The 22,868-nt window shown below is 29.2% G+C and overlaps 1 protein-coding gene across 18 annotated transcripts in view; it reads left to right on the top strand.

Moving 5' to 3' along the window:
* The first annotated feature begins 15,632 nt into the window (after positions 1-15,632).
* LOC125072466 (mucin-2-like) overlaps positions 15,633-22,868 on the top strand; it is a 51,240-nt gene continuing 44,004 nt past the window's right edge. For all 18 annotated transcript variants that reach the window (XM_047683118.1, XM_047683117.1, XM_047683105.1 and 15 more), the window contains exon 1: positions 15,633-15,757. The gene's annotated coding sequence lies outside the window, so the exon portion shown is untranslated. The remainder of the gene's footprint in view (positions 15,758-22,868) is intronic.

Genomic DNA, 22,868 nt, shown 5'->3' on the forward strand with positions numbered 1-22,868 from the left:
AGATTTGTCGTAATAAAAAATTAAAGTGACGACCGTAGTTGACAAAGCGTTACGTCCAACATCACACAAAGTTCATCGTGTATCGATAACCTGAAATAGTTGATATAAAGCCTCATAAAAACAAAATTAAAATTATTTTTGTCGTAATTTTTTTTTTTGGATTAGAAATAATATTATTAATATTAAATTTCGGCGGACTCGATCGCGATTTTGCCTTAACTAGGTATAATGTGCTTACATCCGCGATTAAATTATACAGTCTTATCAGGTTAGTCATAGTACATCTCAAACATATAAAATACTGTAACATAAAATGTAAATAGGTATAATTTTTTTTTGTCGACGGTACATCGTGTTGGATGCCTCGCGTCTAATACCGGAAACTTTCAATTAATATGAGATTCAATTAATTGAATACCTTCATGTATATTATATGCTTATTAGGAGTTTTATTAATTAACGACGACAAAGCGACGAGTACACTAGATGGGCCCATGGGCCCGTCTGGTGTTAAAATCTCATAGACATTCGCACAGCGAGAAGTATCAATTATAGTTATATAGTTTTGTTTTATATTCATCTTACTTTTCCTAATTTTAAGGTAATAAATAAAGTTTTCACTCACCTCCTACGGGTGATTTTTTCTCCTTAAAGGTAATAAGTAGCATTTATAACGATTCACTGAACTATCAATAATTTTATTGACTCAAAATACTCTCATTTTCCTAAATGTACGTTAATTGTAATTAATGTATGTATTTAATTTTATTAATAATATTTTAAATATCCCAGGTCCGCCATGTTTTTTTTTAATGTGATTGTAAGAATTCTAACGAAACTAAACCGTTCTCACTTGTTCTCATTGTGGGTTAATTGTAACGTGATATTAATCATAAGCGAGATGAGATTCTTTGTTAATTAAATTATATTACTTCCTATTATAAAGGCCAAAAAGCGCCGACGCCGCGTATATGATTCGGTTTCATGTAATACTAACTAAAACTTCATGTTTCACAATGCCTCATCAAACCTCATTTACTTGGTGGTAGGGCTTTGTGCAAGCCCGTCTGGGTAGGTACCACCCACTCATCAGATATTCTACCGCCAAATAACAGTACACTGTATTGTTGTGTTCCGGTTAGAAGGGTGAGTGAGCCAGTGTAATCACAGGCACAAGGGACATAACATCTTAGTTCCCAAGGTTGGTGGCGCATAGGTGATATAAGGAATGGTTAATATTTCTTACAGCGCCTTTGTCTAGGGGCGGTGGTGATCACTTACCATCAGGTGGCCCATATGCTCGTCCGCCAACCAATGCCATAAAAAAAAGCATTGGACTACTACTGGAAACGACGTATCTGTGCTCAAATATTTACCAATGTTGATGGCGATCAGTTGAATCGTATAGAAGTTTATTTGTTCCTAGCACTCGAGCCTAAATAAAATGAATATCGAATACGCATATATTATGTGTCAAATGACATGGTTGAACTCAAACGGTAACGTAATCTATTTTCAAATTTATCCATTTTAAATATGTTGGTGTGTTTAAAGTAAAATCTTTCTGAATAATTATGTATTAAATATGTGATCTCAATATATAATGTATTATAATAATAATGAAATTAATGTTTAATGAAAGCAAATTTCATTTCTTATTTAAAAATTAACACCGATTTTTATATTTATATCGTAACTTAAATATAAAAACTTTTTGTTCATTGTTATTATTACAAAAAAATAATATTCCAAATTTAAAAATGATTGATGAACATAAGGACAAGGAGGGTAATAATTCTCAAATTTAAAAAAAAATTAAATGTCAAAACGTATTTCTAGGAAAGTAAAAGTTTCAGCCTATGACACATTGAGTACATTTAACTAACTACTCTTTCGTAAACGGTCCGTCTCAATAACCAGTTCTCATCGCTACTTCGACCATTTTGTGATAAACATCTTATTATGTCATTACCATGAGAATTATTAAATCATCTTGAAACTTGTTTAAAGAAATATGTTACAATAGTGAACATATATATATATGAAGTATATTGCTTGGCTAAATGATCATTAAACAATTTGTGTTAAAGAGATTTTGTCCTAATGAGTTCTGTGTGGCAATTGTTTTAAGAGCCAATGACAAAATTCGAACAGCATTGTAAGTTGAAGATTTTGAACGATTTTAAAAATAAAACCTTTCAAATGCTGCCTGAAAATATTCAATAACAGCGGACTAATAAACTTAATCTTAATGATAGAACGATACACGAAGGACAATGTGCCTATCAAAAATACACAATAGCTAAATGGTCGGCAGTACTAGTCACACGTAATCTCGGAGCCTCCTATAAATTTCTCTACAATTTTCTTCATCTTCAAATCTATTCCAATTTTATGAGTTTGATCCACCACACTTCTCCAATGTGGGTTACACATGTATCAGAATTTCTTTGAAATTAGACCCTTGCAGATTTCTTCACGATGTTTCCCATACACCGATGAACACGAAATTAATTATAAACAGAAGCTTATCACATGGGCTTGCGTGGATAAAAACCCGCAATCATCCTTCTAACAACTGGGTAATCTCGGCTCAATAGGAGAATTGATGATATAAATAAACAAACACTGTATTAGTGTATGTTCGCAAGAATTCAGACAAACGGCGAATCCCTAACAATTTTTTGATTTATCGCTAGCATGTGATATCGTGAAAATCTTAGTAAAGTCGAGTTTGAAGCTCTTTTTATACGATTTATGTGTTATATCTATATCAATGGGATGTACAAGGAACAAACACAAACTTAAAAAAATAACACTTGTGTACAATAGGTTTTTATAAAATTAGTGAATTTATATTGATAGCACCTTGGGAATTAAACTATTTCCTCCTGGATATTTCTTTTTGATATTTAATATATCTTAACAATCATAAATTGATAAAAAAACCCACTGATTGATATGACTCCTTGATTCTCAGGTCAGGGTATTTTCATTTCCGAACCGGTTGGGCTTAATTTGATAATAAGTATAATTTATAATAAGGTAAATATAATAAGGTAAAGCTTTTAAATTGAATAAAGGAATTCGATTTGATTTATCTACTATGATATTAATTTCTAATTTTGCGACTAAATATAGTAACGTAACCTATTAATGTCTCCCTGCTGAGGTAAGGTCTCTTCCCTTTTTCAGGAGAACATTTGAAACTTTGATATTCCACCACGCTGTGACACCTTAACATCTGACACATGACATTTTCGTGAATGAGCAGAAATTAACCACATTAAAAGGGCGTGGCGTTTGCCTGGATTTGAACCCGAAATCATTAGTTAAGATTCAAACGTTGTAACAAAATTAAAACTTTATACAATAATCATAGTTTAATACAGCTAAACCATCAAGCGAAATTTGTAGGTACCTTTTATCCTTGGTCATGCCATAACTTAGACACGACTTAACTGAATTTGTTCATTTATTTTTTATACTTTTTATTAATTTGTAGACGGTACTTACGAAAAGAAAATTTTGACAAAACATAAGTACAATGTCTGATTCAATTGATGCAGAAGGTTATCACGAAAGGTAAATTTTCAGATAATAGATAAGGGAAATGTTTAAATTAAGTATTTAATTTAGCAGTTCACCCCGTCGCGATGAAGACACTAAAGACGAAAGATTTTTGTTAATTTTAACTTAAAGAGGAAACGCAATTCGTGAATTTGTATGAATTGGAGTCGCCCTACGAAATCTACTTACCTACCTACCTACTTCAATAAAACATGAATACTATTACAATATCGTTGTGTACAATACAACTGTTTATTTTACCGTTTATAACTTTACAAACGATGTACAATAAATATTTATTGGTAAAATAGTTGTTAAAATTAATTAGTTATTTTCATGTTTTCACCATTACCTTTGGATATAAAAATCAAGGCCTACAATCTCAATACTGTTGGAATAAATAACCAAAATTAATAATTGTATTGTAGGTTTAAAATGTACCTTTAATTTACTTTAGTTCGTTTTTTTAATTATAAACGTTCAATTTATTCAAATTTTTCATTTCGAACAAATTCTTAATTTTTTAAATTAAAATTAGTAATACTAATAAAACTGTTTATATTTTACCTTTATTTTAATAAAAACTATTTTTATTATTATATAGCAGATTGAATCGTTTTATCGATGACGATTTAAACAGACAAAGCATTTTTTTTTACAATTTGTTTATATAAAAGTCAAGTGAGGCTAGTCAGCGATTGACTAGGTGATTAGGTTTAATTAATCTTCAGTAAGTAGGGCTTTTAGCGTGCCTGTCTTAGTACCACCCATTCACCATGTATTCAACCGCTAAGCACCAATACTTTACAAGGGTAAGGGAACTGGTGTAACTCTAGAAACAAGGGATATAACATCTTATCTCCCAAGGTTGGTCTATGTTCGATCATAACCACATACCATAAGGTAGCCCATAAGCCCGTCCAATAACAATTATATTAAACCATATAAAAATATATTAAACCATAAGGCATAGTTTAGTAACAGTTGGTATAGTTTAGTGAGTTAAATTAAAAAGAACTATTTTTATATTGATAGGGTCAATGAACTTACTTCACTCAATTGCACTAAAAATCACTCGATAATATTATTTTAGCATTGTGCAGCCAAGTTATAATGACAATTCTAGTTATTTTAACAAAATAATCATAGCACAACAATGTAATTAATATTTATATTAAAATAATAGGTTTTACATAAAAACAGAAGCTGATTCTTGATAATATAATAATTTAATTAAAATTTATTTGTAACATTTGAATATATCGGTCAATAATTATTAAATCAAGGTTCAATGACTGACATATTTAGCATAGATTTGTATATTAGTAAACGAGAAGGTGATGTTATTCGATAATTAATCGTCTATCATAAAAACGTTATTAAAATTGATTTCAGTTAACGAATTAAAAAATATTTATTTATATAAATCTGTACATATTTCAATTAATCATTTATCACGAACGTGATGAAAATGATTAAAATGAAAATTAATGATGCTTTAATGATTGGAAGACTCCAAACTGTAAGACTGTCGCCAAACAAAAATAATGAGTACCGTGTTCCAGTTTAAGGGTTAAGTGAGCAAGAGTTCAGGCATAAGGGATAAATTGATCTCCATCTTAATTTACGAGAAAGGCACATTTGTGGTAGTTAAGTTATCAGGGTAACTTCTGAACAATATTGACAGTATTTGAAATGTATAGGACTGAATTAGACTAAGGACCTGCAGTCCTTTTTTTAATTTAATATTGGTAGGCAGACTGGCAACCTTTTGGTAAGTTACCCATAGACACTGACACTGTAAAAATATGCACCATCCTCTTCATCAATGAGCTATTAACCTTGGGAAATAGGATGTTATGTCCTCGTGCCTGTAGTAACACTGGCTCACTCATCCTTCAAACCGGAACACAATAATACTAAGTGTTGCTATGTGTTCAGGAGGATAGGTAATGAGTGACGCGAATTTAAATACTAGAAAACAGCGAAAGCAAAATAAAAGATTTACCGTGTACATACCTTTACAATTCGCAATGTAATAATACACAGTTACGTTTTAGTTATTCCTATGATAATTATAAGTCATGTGTTTAGTCTATGAAATATATTTAGGACACGGGGTTGGACTTAACACGTGTGTGAACACACTCTTTTGTTTGTATTGCACAATCAAACCTTTGTACCAATAATATAGAGTTAAGAACTTATGGATCAAAGGCTGTGGGTTCAAATTAGGTCAAGAAGGAAAAGTTCAAGGTAGAAATAAAATGCAACATTTCTATATGTAACGATTTAAATGTTAAAAAGTTTCGTTTCTGACGTAAGCCTAGAAGGGAGATTGTTTCTCGATATGTTACGTTTGGTTGAAAAATGAAAATGAGACGAAAATATACGATAAAATAAGTAAGAACCTCGCTGATTATTTGTGTAACGATCAAATTTAAGTTCGGATTCTAAATTCAAATTAATACCATACATATATCTATAATATGTTTTTATTATTAATATTTTTATATTTACAACAGCAGCTATGATAAGCGTCATCTCTACCCAAAGACATTGGCGCCGTAAAAATTAACCATTCTTTACTTGGCCAATGCGCAACCAACCTTGGGTACTAAGATGTGACTGTGTGCCTGATGTTACATAAGCTCATTCACCCTTCAAATAGGAACACAATAATACTAAGTATTGCTGCTAGGCGGTTGAATATACGATGAGGATGTGGTACCTACCTAGATACACAAATACCTATCACCGAGTGTAAATATAACAATGAAATAATCACCTTTTATTGTTAATAATGTAATATTTTAGTCCTAAGGCGCACTAATATTATAAAAAAAAAGTAAAAAAAAGCTATATAATCTGTGCTGCGTATTTATAAAAAAAAAACTCCTCATTTTCTTCTGGGTCTCTATATTTTGAGGCTTCTATTAAATACATTAAGAGGTTGTATGATAATCTATTTATTTTGCGAGCAAGTAGCTTTACATGATTTCATTAATGTAAATCCACTAATTAGGAATGAAGATAAGATGTTGATTGCCAACCATTAAACCCCTTTTTAAATGAAATACATCGTAAACTATTAATAATCAGTATTATATATATATATTATGTATGAAAATCAACGAATGTGAAATTTAAATGACATATTGTGCTATAATAATACATATATATTAACGTTTATTTAATAATTGATAAAATTTATTTAATAAACAAACGTGTGATTTTACAAATTCAAAATGTCGAAAAAATATTATTTTATTTTTTTATTTAAAGTAATTATAATCGCTAAAACTTTTTAGTTTTAATATCGATTACCTGATTTATTTTTTTTAATTTTTTATGTTATTTATATATATTAGTTATCAAAGCGTATCAAATGCTATCATCGAATTTAACCATTTACCTATTACTAGATAAAACTTAACGACCTGAATATGAGTTACATAATATTGCTTTTATAATAATAATAAAATAAATTTGGACATAGATAATTCTCGATCGGTACTTCAGATAAAGATTATATCGAAATCACACCAAACCACTTATTATACAAATATACAAATTATAAATTACCAAGATTATTAAAAATGACATTTTATTACATTGCTATCATAATAATATTCAAAATTTGGAAATATTTAATGTTTATACAAAATGAGAATATATTATGACAATATTTATGAAATCTAAAATAAACAATAGTTCATCAGAAATGTTAACAAAGATCAAAACGTATAATTTAATAATGTTAAAGTTAACTAAACGCACAATAAGGTCGTTTCTAATGTTAATTGCAAAACATCACATATGACCATCTCTGCAATTAACTTTCCTCAAGTAACACAATTTTTTTTATAAAATCTCACAACGCGAGGATGAAAGAACTTTTGAATATCATTCTTGTATTAGTTATTTAATATCTGTGATACATTGAAATGTTTGCTAGCTTCCGTCTGTTGTTTATTCCATATTTGATTTGACATTTCAACGAAAGGCTTAATAAATAAATAGTATACCCAAATGGTGATTTTCGTTTTCTATCGCCATAAATCGTAATGGACATGTGGATATGAGCCAGTTGGCGATCAGTTGAATCGTATAGAAGTTTATTTGTTCCTAGCACTCGAGCCTAAATAAAATGAATATCGAATACGCATATATTATGTGTCAAATGACATGGTTGAACTCAAACGGTAACGTAATCTATTTTCAAATTTATCCATTTTAAATATGTTGGTGTGTTTAAAGTAAAATCTTTCTGAATAATTATGTATTAAATATGTGATCTCAATATATAATGTATTATAATAATAATGAAATTAATGTTTAATGAAAGCAAATTTCATTTCTTATTTAAAAATTAACACCGATTTTTATATTTATATCGTAACTTAAATATAAAAACTTTTTGTTCATTGTTATTATTACAAAAAAATAATATTCCAAATTTAAAAATGATTGATGAACATAAGGACAAGGAGGGTAATAATTCTCAAATTTAAAAAAAAATTAAATGTCAAAACGTATTTCTAGGAAAGTAAAAGTTTCAGCCTATGACACATTGAGTACATTTAACTAACTACTCTTTCGTAAACGGTCCGTCTCAATAACCAGTTCTCATCGCTACTTCGACCATTTTGTGATAAACATCTTATTATGTCATTACCATGAGAATTATTAAATCATCTTGAAACTTGTTTAAAGAAATATGTTACAATAGTGAACATATATATATATGAAGTATATTGCTTGGCTAAATGATCATTAAACAATTTGTGTTAAAGAGATTTTGTCCTAATGAGTTCTGTGTGGCAATTGTTTTAAGAGCCAATGACAAAATTCGAACAGCATTGTAAGTTGAAGATTTTGAACGATTTTAAAAATAAAACCTTTCAAATGCTGCCTGAAAATATTCAATAACAGCGGACTAATAAACTTAATCTTAATGATAGAACGATACACGAAGGACAATGTGCCTATCAAAAATACACAATAGCTAAATGGTCGGCAGTACTAGTCACACGTAATCTCGGAGCCTCCTATAAATTTCTCTACAATTTTCTTCATCTTCAAATCTATTCCAATTTTATGAGTTTGATCCACCACACTTCTCCAATGTGGGTTACACATGTATCAGAATTTCTTTGAAATTAGACCCTTGCAGATTTCTTCACGATGTTTCCCATACACCGATGAACACGAAATTAATTATAAACAGAAGCTTATCACATGGGCTTGCGTGGATAAAAACCCGCAATCATCCTTCTAACAACTGGGTAATCTCGGCTCAATAGGAGAATTGATGATATAAATAAACAAACACTGTATTAGTGTATGTTCGCAAGAATTCAGACAAACGGCGAATCCCTAACAATTTTTTGATTTATCGCTAGCATGTGATATCGTGAAAATCTTAGTAAAGTCGAGTTTGAAGCTCTTTTTATACGATTTATGTGTTATATCTATATCAATGGGATGTACAAGGAACAAACACAAACTTAAAAAAATAACACTTGTGTACAATAGGTTTTTATAAAATTAGTGAATTTATATTGATAGCACCTTGGGAATTAAACTATTTCCTCCTGGATATTTCTTTTTGATATTTAATATATCTTAACAATCATAAATTGATAAAAAAACCCACTGATTGATATGACTCCTTGATTCTCAGGTCAGGGTATTTTCATTTCCGAACCGGTTGGGCTTAATTTGATAATAAGTATAATTTATAATAAGGTAAATATAATAAGGTAAAGCTTTTAAATTGAATAAAGGAATTCGATTTGATTTATCTACTATGATATTAATTTCTAATTTTGCGACTAAATATAGTAACGTAACCTATTAATGTCTCCCTGCTGAGGTAAGGTCTCTTCCCTTTTTCAGGAGAACATTTGAAACTTTGATATTCCACCACGCTGTGACACCTTAACATCTGACACATGACATTTTCGTGAATGAGCAGAAATTAACCACATTAAAAGGGCGTGGCGTTTGCCTGGATTTGAACCCGAAATCATTAGTTAAGATTCAAACGTTGTAACAAAATTAAAACTTTATACAATAATCATAGTTTAATACAGCTAAACCATCAAGCGAAATTTGTAGGTACCTTTTATCCTTGGTCATGCCATAACTTAGACACGACTTAACTGAATTTGTTCATTTATTTTTTATACTTTTTATTAATTTGTAGACGGTACTTACGAAAAGAAAATTTTGACAAAACATAAGTACAATGTCTGATTCAATTGATGCAGAAGGTTATCACGAAAGGTAAATTTTCAGATAATAGATAAGGGAAATGTTTAAATTAAGTATTTAATTTAGCAGTTCACCCCGTCGCGATGAAGACACTAAAGACGAAAGATTTTTGTTAATTTTAACTTAAAGAGGAAACGCAATTCGTGAATTTGTATGAATTGGAGTCGCCCTACGAAATCTACTTACCTACCTACCTACTTCAATAAAACATGAATACTATTACAATATCGTTGTGTACAATACAACTGTTTATTTTACCGTTTATAACTTTACAAACGATGTACAATAAATATTTATTGGTAAAATAGTTGTTAAAATTAATTAGTTATTTTCATGTTTTCACCATTACCTTTGGATATAAAAATCAAGGCCTACAATCTCAATACTGTTGGAATAAATAACCAAAATTAATAATTGTATTGTAGGTTTAAAATGTACCTTTAATTTACTTTAGTTCGTTTTTTTAATTATAAACGTTCAATTTATTCAAATTTTTCATTTCGAACAAATTCTTAATTTTTTAAATTAAAATTAGTAATACTAATAAAACTGTTTATATTTTACCTTTATTTTAATAAAAACTATTTTTATTATTATATAGCAGATTGAATCGTTTTATCGATGACGATTTAAACAGACAAAGCATTTTTTTTTACAATTTGTTTATATAAAAGTCAAGTGAGGCTAGTCAGCGATTGACTAGGTGATTAGGTTTAATTAATCTTCAGTAAGTAGGGCTTTTAGCGTGCCTGTCTTAGTACCACCCATTCACCATGTATTCAACCGCTAAGCACCAATACTTTACAAGGGTAAGGGAACTGGTGTAACTCTAGAAACAAGGGATATAACATCTTATCTCCCAAGGTTGGTCTATGTTCGATCATAACCACATACCATAAGGTAGCCCATAAGCCCGTCCAATAACAATTATATTAAACCATATAAAAATATATTAAACCATAAGGCATAGTTTAGTAACAGTTGGTATAGTTTAGTGAGTTAAATTAAAAAGAACTATTTTTATATTGATAGGGTCAATGAACTTACTTCACTCAATTGCACTAAAAATCACTCGATAATATTATTTTAGCATTGTGCAGCCAAGTTATAATGACAATTCTAGTTATTTTAACAAAATAATCATAGCACAACAATGTAATTAATATTTATATTAAAATAATAGGTTTTACATAAAAACAGAAGCTGATTCTTGATAATATAATAATTTAATTAAAATTTATTTGTAACATTTGAATATATCGGTCAATAATTATTAAATCAAGGTTCAATGACTGACATATTTAGCATAGATTTGTATATTAGTAAACGAGAAGGTGATGTTATTCGATAATTAATCGTCTATCATAAAAACGTTATTAAAATTGATTTCAGTTAACGAATTAAAAAATATTTATTTATATAAATCTGTACATATTTCAATTAATCATTTATCACGAACGTGATGAAAATGATTAAAATGAAAATTAATGATGCTTTAATGATTGGAAGACTCCAAACTGTAAGACTGTCGCCAAACAAAAATAATGAGTACCGTGTTCCAGTTTAAGGGTTAAGTGAGCAAGAGTTCAGGCATAAGGGATAAATTGATCTCCATCTTAATTTACGAGAAAGGCACATTTGTGGTAGTTAAGTTATCAGGGTAACTTCTGAACAATATTGACAGTATTTGAAATGTATAGGACTGAATTAGACTAAGGACCTGCAGTCCTTTTTTTAATTTAATATTGGTAGGCAGACTGGCAACCTTTTGGTAAGTTACCCATAGACACTGACACTGTAAAAATATGCACCATCCTCTTCATCAATGAGCTATTAACCTTGGGAAATAGGATGTTATGTCCTCGTGCCTGTAGTAACACTGGCTCACTCATCCTTCAAACCGGAACACAATAATACTAAGTGTTGCTATGTGTTCAGGAGGATAGGTAATGAGTGACGCGAATTTAAATACTAGAAAACAGCGAAAGCAAAATAAAAGATTTACCGTGTACATACCTTTACAATTCGCAATGTAATAATACACAGTTACGTTTTAGTTATTCCTATGATAATTATAAGTCATGTGTTTAGTCTATGAAATATATTTAGGACACGGGGTTGGACTTAACACGTGTGTGAACACACTCTTTTGTTTGTATTGCACAATCAAACCTTTGTACCAATAATATAGAGTTAAGAACTTATGGATCAAAGGCTGTGGGTTCAAATTAGGTCAAGAAGGAAAAGTTCAAGGTAGAAATAAAATGCAACATTTCTATATGTAACGATTTAAATGTTAAAAAGTTTCGTTTCTGACGTAAGCCTAGAAGGGAGATTGTTTCTCGATATGTTACGTTTGGTTGACAAATGAAAATGAGACGAAAATATACGATAAAATAAGTAAGAACCTCGCTGATTATTTGTGTAACGATCAAATTTAAGTTCGAATTCTAAATTCAAATTAATACCATACATATATCTATAATATGTTTTTATTATTAATATTTTTAATTTAGAACAGCAGCTATATAATCTGTGCTGCGTATTTATTAAAAAAAAACTCCTCATTTTCTTCTGGGTCTCTATATTTTGATGCTTCTATTAAATACATTAAGAGGTTGTATGATAATCTATTTATTTTACGAGCAAGTAGCTTTACATGATTTTATTAATGTAAATCCACTAATTAGGAATGAAAATAAGATGTTGATTGCCCACCATTAAACCCCCTTTTTTAAATGAAATACATCGTAAACTATTAATAATCAGTATTATATATATATTATGTATGAAAATCAACGAATGTGAAATTTAAATGACATATTGTGCTATAATAATACATATATATTAACGTTTATTTAATAATTGATAAAATTTATTTAATAAACAAGGGTGTGATTTTACAAATTCAAAACGTCGAAAAAATATTATTTAAATTTTTTATTTAAAGTAATTATAATCGCTAAAACTTTTTAAATTTAATATCGATTACTTGAATTAAATTTTTTTTATGTTATTTATATATATTAGTTATCAAAGCGTATCAAATGTTATCATCGAATTTAACCATTTACCTATTATTAGATTAAACTTAACGACCTGAATATGAATTACATAACATTGCTTTTATAATAATAATAAAATAAATTTGGACATAGATAATTCTCGATCGGTACTTCAGATAAAGATTATATCGAAATCACACCAAACCACTTATTATACAAATATACAAATTATAAATTACCAAGATTATTAAAAATGACATTTTATTACATTGCTATCATAATAATATTCAAAATTTGGAAATATTTAATGTTTATACAAAATGAGAATATATTATGAAAATATTTATGAAATCTAAAATAAACAAAAGTTCTTCAGAAATGTTAACAAAGATCAAAACGTATAATTTAATAATGTTAAAGTTAACTAAGCGCACAATAAGGTCGTTTCTAATGTTAATTGCAAAACATCACATATGACCATCTCTGCAATTAACTTTCCTCAAGTAACACAATTTTTTTTATAAAATCTCACAACATGAGGATGAAAGAACTGACGCACTGACTTTTGAATATCATTCTTGTATTAGTTATTTAATATCTGTGATACATTGAAATGTTTGCTAGCTTCCGTCTGCTGTTTATTCCATATTTGATTTGACATTTCAACGAAAGGCTTAATAAATAAATAGTATACCCAAATGTTGATTTTCGTTTTCTATCGCCATGAATCGTAATGGACATGTGGATATGAGCCAAAAGATCTTAAGCAAAGGTCACGGGTTTGAATCGAAAAGCAGCTGTGATTTTTCTGGTGTTTTATTTGAGATAATAGATTGTATTTAAATTTTTGTTTTTAACTATTAATTGGAGAAGGCAAACATTCTGAGAAAATCTTCATGTGTCAAATAAAATGTAACCAAATTTGTAAATACCTACACACAATAAAATAAAAATAAAAAAGAATAATTTCCAAAGAATTACAGTAACAAGAAGAATGTTTACTTCAACTTTTTAGCTTTGTTTTTAAAACAAAGGTTTTGATATTACGAGCATTAATAACGCTTATAAAACTATAAATTGATCATTCACATATTGTCATCTGTTAGTTTATAAAGAACAATAAAAATCTTATTTATTGGTATTTTCATTTTATTAGAATTTATAAAAAAATAATCAACAATGTTATAACTTTTATAAACAATTAATGAGAAAATTAATTATAGATACAATTTCAACATCTATTTGCTATAATTTCATTCGAAATTTAGAATCGGTATGATGTTATCGAAGTCATTTTTATTATTACAGTTATAGCATTACGACTTTAACGGTCATTTTCTAAATATTAGATAAATTCTTAAATATAGGTAGAAATTGTAAAGTAAAAAAAAAAAAAAATGTTACCTATACTAATATTATAAATGTGAATGATTCTCTGTCCGTCTGTTGCACATCCACGGCCAAACCACAGAATCAAAATCAATGAAGTTGAACCTCAAGGACAACCATCCCCTTAAACACGCTCAAAGCCGGGTGACAACTACTAATTTAAAAAATGCGAGACTATTTTACAAAAGATAAAATATTAATACGTTATAGCTTCAGTTAATATGTGACCTAAACATACATTGTACTCGTACTTAAGTATATTCGTAGTTTCATAATTTTAGTTTTGCCCTTTTATAATTAACGTGAGAAACTCAAAGGATGCTGACCGCCAGCTGAGTCTATTCCTTATATTTAAGAATAAATTCGATACGTGTATGTTTATTCACGACGTTTTACTTCACCGCCGAACGCGAGATGAATTGATAATACGAATTTCAGATTCAGAATTCGCAGTATCACTATTTAGGAAACCATGCACTGCCTGAATCATCAAGTCTGTCCCTAACATTAGATTTAAGAAACTATTAGCAATACACATCCAATAGCTCATTGGTGTAATTATTTTAATTGAGATTTATGAAGCTCTAACCTTTTATAGTTTCAAAATTAATCCAGATGAAAGAACTTTGAAATCGATTTCAAAAGCCCGTGTAAAGTGCAAGCGTCTAATGTCTTTTTTTTTGACAAAGTAAAGGTGCGATTCAATTCGCCCTAAATATATGGATCTCGAAAATACGAATTAATTCGCAAATACGTTTACTCGGTTTCAGGACTTTTACAACCCTTGCATGTTTCCACCAATCAGCAATACTTAGTATTATTGAGTTCCTATTTGAAAGGTAAAAGGGACTTAAAATCTTAGTGCCCAAGATTGGTAGCGCTTTGGTGATGTAAAGAATGGTTAATATTTTCACAGTGGCAATGTCTATTATGGTTACCACTTACCACCATTTGACCATTTGCGTTTGCCTAAAAAAAGCCTTTCGTGTCCACGCATGTAGAAATAAAAACGAAAGAAGACCCATGGAAAGAACCACTATATCAATTTTTTATCTAGGACAATTACATACTAATAGTAGGATATTTTGAAGATAAAAAACTACCAGGGTATCAGAAGCGGACAGATATACAATTATAACAAAATTCTGAATATTCAGAGTTTGATCTAAACTATATAAATAGTCATACTTAAATCCTGTTATGTATAACTTGACCTTAAATTTACTGAAACTAATCAGAAGGCACGCTTTTGCCTTTAATAATATATTGTTTCCAAAAAAAACTACAATAATATGTAAAAAAAAACACTTCGATGGATTCCAAAAGGATCCCAATTGTTTAGCGATCAATGATGTCAGTGGTGTGAGGCTATATAAGAGCTTTCTCTAGCGATGCGCGCGAGTCTCCCGACTCAGCCGCAGAACGCACTCTGACCCCGGCGCACGCGCACAACGAGACGAGATATATTGAACTTGTGTTTGTGTGGTGTCGTGATTATTTTTCTTGTGTGCAGGGTGAGTTAAATTATATTTATTTTTTATTTTATTCATATTGTATTTTTTATTACTATTATTTTTGATGTAAGTGATGATATTTTTGTTTTAAAAACTGTTTGATAATTTAAATATACATCGATTAAAAAATAGTCACAGTATTATTTGAATTCTGACATATTCTTCATATCGCAAAATTTAATTTCTACTTATTTATATATTATATTATTATAAGTTAAACTAAGATATCACGTATATGCATTACTTAAACATTCGTTACTTAATGTAGTAACTTCAGCATTTGCATCGATATAAAATAAATTAACATATTGGAAATTTAATTACAATAGTTATAGCGTATTTAACTTATTATTATTCAAGTAAAATAACAAGTTTTTCAAATAACATTACACTGAAGATTTCCGTATAGGAAAAGACATCAACGCGACCCTATCGTCGACTCTATTTCTATCATTGAAATAAAATGATTATTTATATGAATACCGACTTAAGAGGTAAAGTAATGTCAAAATTAATTAAACAATTTATTAAATAAAATATATCTAAATATTTTTAGAAAAAATATCACGCAAAAACAATGTATACGAAATATATTAAAATAGTTATAAAATTAATATGAACTTAGAACATAAACTAGGACATTTACGTTAAATGTTAAAGCTTTAGTCGTTTAGTATTCAACGTATTGTAGAGTCGATGACAGTTAAAGGTTGAATAGTAGGATGCGCAAGCGCATGTAATGCTAGGGTCACACTATCGTAATACAAAATGTTATAATAAAAGATAAAATTACAAACTAATTTGTGGTATTATTTTATAAAAAAAATATTAAAGTTTTATTTGTCCAAAGTCTTGATAATTTTATTGATTTACAAAAAAATTATTAATTAACACAACCGTCCTCCTTTTTTTTATAAGAAGTTTTGATTATGTTTAAAAAATGTACGAAATTTTCTCATTCCATATATTATCTGTGAATGTAAAATAAAAAGTTGATATAATATAAAACGTATATAACAATACTGATTTATACCTCATCAATAAAATAATGCTTATCTTCATTTATAACATTCGTGTAGTTAAGTCCTTATATGGAAGCATTTGTTCAGCCATGATCTATAGATCTTGTGCCAGCTGCATCGCTCATTGTCTCGTTTAAGTTTTCCGATTCGATTTTATGTGATCGTAATAATGATATAATGTTTGTTTTTTTTTTTATAACTGCAAATTATATTTCTATACAATGAAAACATATTTATTTTAATATCTTGTTCTCGTTCATTAAATCTGGATGATACTTTTTATAAGTAACTATTAGGAGGAAATAATTGACTTATATGATAAGGTTCATCAGCCTGCCTGACTTTTGAATATATTTGAGTTTCGAACATCCAAACACAAACAATTTCATTTATTTAATTTAAAAATAAAACCTTATTGCAAACCTTCTCAATCCATATAATGGCTGTAATAAAAAAATAATTTACTAACTAATACATGGGAAATCAATATAAATAAACGTTCTACACAATAATGTCAATTAATAATTTATAATAAGGTTATGTAATTATTTTTTATAAATTACGAATTCAAGAACTGTTAATAATCCAATATGATATTTACTTTGTCGATAAATAGCAGTTAGTGAACCATCTGAACATATTTTGACCCGCGCTGTGCCCTTTGAGACTCCAAACCCATTCTCTAAACATACCAATGAACACTAATAACCCGTATTTAGAAACTACTCGTAATTTAATTTATGAAAAATATTTTCGTAATCACAATGATTTTCATTTTTATTTTGATCTATCTTCAGTCTATTGTTTTGTTTTTAAATTTATGAGCAAAATTTTCGAATATCACACCAAATATAAGTTGACGTATGCCTTATGGGGGTTAATACCATAACCCACAAAAAACACAAACAGTTAGGCAAAATATCAGATTTCGATGGAGATCAACAGTCATGAGTTGGATCGAACGCGCTGTCATTAAAAGCAGCAATTTTACTCTGCGTCACTGCGCTTACAGGTAAACTAAAATAATAGTCACCTACAGAAGAGATGATATTTGATTTATTATAGTTTAGTATGTCAACTAAATATCAGATCAGTTCTTTTACGATTTTCACTTGAACATAACAAAATATGACGTGAAGTGAAAATACATAATTACGCAAATGAGTTTTGAATGCTTAGAAACACAACTTGCTTTAATTAGCTTAAAATATTTAAATAAATTCATTTTTGAATGAAATGTACCTCGTGATGTTACTATATTGCTTTCTTTGATTCCGTGAAGTGTTATTACAGTAGTTTTATCTTATTTGAGATACATATATTATTAATTAATTCGTTTCGTGCAGCTAAGAAAATCTGTCACATAACATAAGCTTCAAATATTTTCCTCCGATCGAGCGAAGGTCAGTTGTGGATAACGGACTGATTCTTTCTCCAGGGCAACTTTGAAGGTACATACAAATATAAATATATATATATATATATAATTTATTATTATTAAACATTGGTCGCAACAGACTTAAGTAACACCTAAGTCGCTAAATGTGAAATATTTTCATTATTACTCGAAGTTATTTTAAGCTTTATACGCCATTATGTGCTATATTGTTTTATGAAGTAAAAATCGTAACATCACAATGAACTTACGCGCACATGAATTTGAATTGTATTGAATTCCACGATACGTTTTTATTAGTTAACATATTTTTATATCATACTAGTATTTTTTTTGCGAGTCAACGTCGCAAAATTTATGAAACTTTAAAAAAAAATATTTAAAAAAAGAATCCGTTTAAAAATATCGAACCAGACTCCACAAATACAATAAATAGTTGTTTCGAGTTATTAACTTAATTTAATTTATTAATTAATTGAATGTCATTGTTCATATGATCCAATAACAATGCTTAAGAGAATAATAGACTACGAAGGTTATGTTATAAGCAACAGTGAAACCAAGTTTATTTCACGGTGAATATCAATCACAAGCCTGAAGACAGACCACCGTAGCCCAATTACTTCACATAGCAAATATATCTTCATTCAAACGATCAATTCCATTTGGAATAAAATAATCAATTAATTCAATACGCACATTTAATATAACCTCGTGCTTTTAATACTTTTACGAACGGTGTTTTAAATTTTCAGTGGCACCTGAAAATTTTCTCGAGATTAGTGCACTGAAAAAAATAGTATGGACTGATCCACCCATTATAATATATTGCATATATTTGTTTCTGTCATTCTGTTCTGTTTGTGTCTGAAACACTTCACTCTCTCTCTCTCTCAGCCGAAGGACGTCCACTGCTGGACATAGGCCTCCCCCAAAGATCGCCACAACGACCGGTCTTGAGTAGCCCGCAACCAGCGAGATCCCGCGGCCTGATAATGATGATATGCGTAAAATATATAAGATCAATCAAAATATTTATCGCAGGTGGTTACACACAAATTACTATGTTAAAATATGCTACTAATAAAATAATTATATGTATGGATTATTAGAAAACATCAATATAAATGGTATATTTATGCAATGGTTGCGATCAACCAATTATATTAACCCATCTTTAAGGATTTAAGTGGTAATTCAATTAACGTAGTCACGTTAATGGTTTTTTAGAGGTCAAAAGTTAGAAGCGAAAAGCCGACTTAGTAACCACTAGCACCACTTTAAAAATATTTTAACGACTTTGACATATAAAATCTTCATTGTGATAAGGTCGTATGTCTAATGTTATAATGGATCACTTATATATTTGTACATCAATAACAATTAAAACCATATCAAAATCAGTTAAGTAAAATAATTGTGCGTGTATAGTATGAGAAAAAAACAGACCCAATAAGGTCTTAATATAGTTTATACATCTACTAATACTATAAATGCGAAAGTAACGATTCCTGTCTGTCTGTTTGTCTACGGGCGAACTACTAAACTAAATTTAATAAAATTTAGAATGAAGTAACCTTGAATTCCGAGGAAGCATGAAGACTACTTTTATGGCTAACACGCGAAGCGACGCGAGCGAAACCGCGGGCAACAACTATTATTTTATACCTAATAAACAAGTAAAAATTGAGACATCTCAGTATCATCCTCAGATCTCCTCAATGATACAGAAGTATCGATACGAAAAATAGGAGTAGGTTAAAATCGTTTTTATAGATTTGTTTACGTGCCGTGACGTGTTTTGTTAATTACCAGTAAAGCTAATTATACTGAATATACGATCAATAAAACTCTTTCAAGGATTACCACTGGCACTCCACAATCCGGCTGAGTGAAGAAGTTGACAATGTAAAAAAAAAAATAAAAGAAAAATTATAGTGCAAATAAAATTTGTATAATCATGAAAAATTCTAAATTTTTTTTTTTTGTGATAAGTAAGAAAAACCTGCAATCAAAAATAATGGAGATCCAAACAACCAAAGAGATAAAACTAAGGCACATGTAAGTTAGGATTTCAATAAAAAAAAAAGTTTATACATTTTGTCCCAAAATTCAACGAAAATTTTTAACCAGAATAAATTTGATGACTAATCATAAAACAATAAAATAAGCGTGTTTTTATTAAATTCATATTTTTTTTGTATAGCCGTCAGTATCGTGAATTTCAATTCATTTCATCGAGTTTCAAATCAAATTGAATCTAAAGGACACTTAAAACATTTCACCTTTTGTAAACATCCTTTTTGCCGAAAGATTTGTATTGTCCGACGACCTCCGTGGTCGAGTAGTGTGTACACCACTTTTCATAGGTACGCCACTCCGAGGTCCCGGGTTCGATTCCCGGCCGAGTCGATGTAGAAAAAGTTTAAGTGATGTTGTCCAATATATTTATTAATATTTATGTTTATATTTATTATATTATTTATTGTGCTACATTTTAATAGATTTGCAAATATTCCTATATTGAGACAACTATGATATATGTTTATAACGAAACAGTGAAAAACATATATACATAAATATGTATATATGTTTATAATGAAACAGTGTAATAATAATAAAAAAATCTATATAGGTATATACTTATAAAATAATATAACATTATAATGATTTGAATGCAACCTTGAAGACATCCAAAACTAGTAAACAGGAGAATATTACGAACGATTATATACGAACATATAAATATTTAAATTAAGAATTAATGCTTAATAGACTTCGCATAAAAATATAACCCAAATTAAGTTAGTTAAATTTATAAATATATATATATATATTTATGGTTTTGTCCACTGCATTAATGTCAGAGGTCGGACAGCGAAAGCGATGTTACGTGCGGGTTACGCAACCAGACATCGGTAACGACTCACAATGCATAGACGGGTCACTGGGTAAAGCTGTCAGGTGGCCGTTAAGATGTGTATAATTCGTTAAAATTCATCTATAGATTTCAAATGGTTGCGTATATGGAAAAAAACTTCGTATGAATAACTATTTATTTTTTTCTGTACTAGTAAATGAGGAGACGTTTGTTTTGTAACTGAAAAAAAAAATACCAAAGTTATATTAGAAGACGCCGTGCGTTTTGTATAATATATTTATATGAGTAGCTACGCTTCGCAGTTTCACCTGCTTAAAATTTATACTACTGATATTATATTTTAATAAGTTCTAGTTTTACTACAATCGTCTATCCTTCGACAAATACTAAGTTCATTCTTTATAAGTTTTAATAATCGAACATAGTTTGAAAAAGAAAATCATTTATTTAATAGAATATTATTAATAAAAAAACGTTAATAAAAACAAAATATATCCATTGGATAAACAGACGGTTAATTGTTAACAACTCTACTTATAAATCTGTAGGGGTTTGTGAAACAAATCTGTGTCTTCTTCTGGCTAATGTTAAATGTATGATGTAAGAAAGAGTAAAATATTTGTTTCCAACAACACTACACCGCACAGCGCTTAAAAACATTTATATATAACTCTATACTATTATATTATTCTATACACACTATGTAGAAGAAAATGCATTTTAATAAGTAACCGGCTTGAGTTTTCTCGCCATTTATTTTCTAACTACAGATAACTACAGCCACAAAGGATATAACATCTTAGTTCCCAAGGTCGGTGGCGCATTGGCGTTGTAAGGAATGGTTAATATTTCTTACAGCGCCATTGTCTGTGGGCGGTTGTGACCACCTACCATCAGGTGGCCCAAATGCTCGTCCACCAATATATGCCATAAAAAAACAATCCTGAACTATCAATGATGACAATCATTAAGCAAGTGCTTCTATATTAAATAAATATTTTGTTTTGATTTTCTTTAATAACTGAACTAGCTTCCGCCCATGGCTCCGTCCGTGACTTATTGAGAAATATGTTAAGTCAAATTTGTCCAGCCGTTCTTGAGTGATTGAGTAACAAACATACAAAGTTTTCCATTCATAATTATAAAGATTCAATAGTTATCGTAAAATAATGCTGCTTGTATTCTATCAGCGACTATTAAACGAACGGATATACAAACATTCATCTCGTCCAGGTACGCGTAAATGTCAAGTTCAGTAGGATCCAGTTTTTGTATCATTTTTAATTAACAGGTTTAGAAGTAAAGATGAGATGTATGATGTTTTTTTTTTTATTTGCAACGTATCCTTGTCTATAAAATAACGCATTTTGGCTACTGAAGGTTATGGATACTTCGATGAATAATAATGTAATTTTAATATATTTTAAATCGTATCATTATTAAAATAATATTCAATGAATTTACGCAGTTAAGTATTAACACCACTAATAATAATTACCGTGGACAAAATGCAGAATAAAATGATCAAATAAATAAATTAAAAAAAAATGTTTGTCACATCAATTCTAACAAATTAAGTGGGCCTTTTGTCATCTGTAAATACTGTCTGATATAAAGACTCCTTTTTCAACATTCCTTATATAGTGCGACACAACCGTATATAAAATATTTTCAAACAGAAACACAACAACACGAAGAGTTGATGTTGATTTATAGAATAAATTTTGAACGAGTGTTTGTAACACACACAGACACAGTCAAAACATGACCACCTTAGTAGGTAATATAAGACTATTTGGTTAATTTTGATAC

Source organism: Vanessa atalanta, chromosome 21 (assembly GCF_905147765.1).
Source record: "Vanessa atalanta chromosome 21, ilVanAtal1.2, whole genome shotgun sequence".
Classification (NCBI taxonomy): domain Eukaryota; kingdom Metazoa; phylum Arthropoda; class Insecta; order Lepidoptera; family Nymphalidae; genus Vanessa; species Vanessa atalanta.